General features: G+C 48.4%; 1 pseudogene; it reads left to right on the forward strand.

Moving 5' to 3' along the window:
• Positions 1–1,409: 1,409 nt before the first annotated feature.
• Positions 1,410–2,652, forward strand: part of LOC101657374 — a 140,070-nt pseudogene continuing 138,827 nt past the window's right edge.

Here is a 2,652-nt window from a genome sequence, read left to right on the forward strand (position 1 = left end):
ATCACATTTTATCTTCTGAAGTGGTTGAACATTGACAGATGATAGATAGATAGATAGATAGATAGATAGATAGATAGATAGATAGATAGATAGATAGATGATTGATTATAGATAGATAGATAGATAGATGATCAATTATAGATAGATAGATACATAGATAGATAGATAGATAGATACTGTATACTCTTTACATCTTATTTTAATGCTTCCTGCACAATTCAATATTTTGCCCACAGAACCCAACAATATCAATATTGCAATTTGAGGCTTGAATTTTAACTAAAGTATTTTGAGCTTGAGAAATGCCAATTAAGGTCTCCCCTTCTGGTGGTGTTCTCATTCACATGGTTCTTTAAGGCCATTGTCCTCTTCACAGTGTGAGGTCAAAGCTCGGGAGCGTTCTTTTCCATCGCTTGTGAGTCCCCCGGCCTGCACAGGGCGTGGCCCTGATGAAGGTCTAATATGATCATTGTGGAATAACGATCAGATTATATTGTACAAAGTGGCTACCGTGAGTTAAAAATCAGCTTATAATAGAGACTCCGAGGTCTGTGACGTTTACTCGAAGGCGCCCTGAGAGGGGCCTGTCAGCACAGGGCTTCCAGTCGGTGTCGGCACTATAATGTTGCAGCAGAAAGCACCTCAATTCAGGGCCCGGAAGCAAGATGTCCACTGAGTTTGGGAGGGGTCTAAGCTGAGCGTGGCAAAGTCGCACAGTCATACAGGGGAGGGCTGCTGGACTTGGCCACAGAGGATGGTACAGAATTGCTGCAGATGTCTCTCAGTCCTCCCAGACTAAAGGCTGCAGGGGCATCCACTCCCAAGAAGATTCCTGCAGCTCAAGATTCAAATTCTTAGGTGGGGGAACACGGAGGGTCCGGGCACGTTCACCATCCGTCCTTTGGCCAAACCCAGTCACGCGGGCCAGCCTGGGTGGATGCAGCAGAGAACACTCCCCCCACACCGGGAGGGGAGAAGAGTGACTATTTACTGACAACAATCCAAGCTACAAGCAATGCCCATGGACGCAGCAGTCCAGAAAGCAAACAACGTGTCACATTTGCTAAAGCTGCCGGGAAATAGTTACCTTTTTCTTTTTTTTTTAAAGCAAAGATGTCATTAAGACTAAGGTGTACCTAACCCAAGCCCTGGTCTTTTCTAGCACCTCATATGCTATAAAAGGAAGGCAGGGAAAGACTTGGAACCTTCAGACTGGGGTGTTGGCAAAGAGTATTGAGCACATGGGGGCTGCCGAAAGATGAACAAATCAGTCTTAGAAGACACACTCCGGAATGCTGCTTAGAAGGGAAGATGCTGAGACTCCGGCTCACTGATTTTGAACATGTCTTCTGAAAGGATCATGCATGAGAAAAGGACACTGTGTTTGGCAAAGTAGAAAGGTTCGCAAAATGAGGGACACCCTCAGCGAGACAGATGGACCCAAGGGTCGTGACAGCGACCTCGTGAGTGGGAGCAATTGGGGAGACGGTGCAGGACAGGGAGGGCAGCCATCCACAAGGCCGTCGTCATGACTGGGAGCCAATTCAACAGCATGACCAGACCGCATTTCAGTTTGGCCTACCGCTGACCATCATGTCCAGAGCAGTGGAGGCTGAGGTGACACGGAGATATCAGGCCCAGTGATGGTTTGGAGCCCACGCTGCAATGATGAAGCCCCACGAACAGAGAAAAGCAGCCGATCAGGCACAACACGAGCTGCCGCCCAGGACTGGCTCGATGGAGGTTCTCCCTTTGGCATCTGGGTAGCGTGCTCCTGCGTGCCCACCAGCTGGCATCGACTCCGCCATGGTTTTCGATGCAAGGACACGTCACACCACAGTTGGGATCATGTGAGCAATGAGCACACAAGAAGGGAGAACAATGCCAAACAGGAGACGGAGAGAGAAAATTGCAGTGCAGATAAAGCAATGAACTGATGGGTAGTCCTTTTTTTTTTTTCATCATCATCTTGGCATTTTCGTGATTATGGTTTTATAGTTTTTCTGTTTAAATTTTTTAAGTGGCCTTGACAACAACATCTGGTTGCACAGCAAATGTTGTTAGGGACCAGCATCGAGTCTGCTCCAACCCATAGCGACCCTGTGCACGACAGAAGGAAACACCGGATGGTCCTGCACTGTCTGCTCCAACCCATAGCGACCCTGTGCACGACAGAAGGAAACACCGGATGGTCCTGCACTGTCCTCACCATTGTTCCTATGCCTGGGCCCACTGACGCAGCCACTGTCTCGATCCCTCTCATCTTTCTTACTGCTTGCTCTTCCACTTTACCAAACATGATGTCCTTCTCCAGGGACTGGTCTCTCCTGACAATATGCCCAAAGTTTGTAAGATGAAATCATGCCATCCTTGCCTCTAAGGAGCACTCTGGCTATAGCAGCTATATAATCTCCTGTCAATTTGTGAAGGTGGAGTCTAGCCTGTCAATCATGTCTTGGCCAACAAGGCCTCTGTGTGGGCATGGAATTCTCCTGAAGATTCTGGGAACTCCTATCTTGCTCCCTGGAGGCAGAAAGGACACTCTCTGCTTGTTTCCCTGACAGACATTCCTGTTGACAAGACACATGGAGCTCCACTAGGGACCTGGAGCTGGAGGGGCCATATGGAGACTCCTGGCAGTGCTGAGATGCT

The sequence above is a fragment of the Echinops telfairi genome, unplaced genomic scaffold (genome assembly GCF_000313985.2).
Source record: "Echinops telfairi isolate 266 unplaced genomic scaffold, ASM31398v2 ScPeMD7_7424;HRSCAF=8462, whole genome shotgun sequence".
Classification (NCBI taxonomy): domain Eukaryota; kingdom Metazoa; phylum Chordata; class Mammalia; order Afrosoricida; family Tenrecidae; genus Echinops; species Echinops telfairi.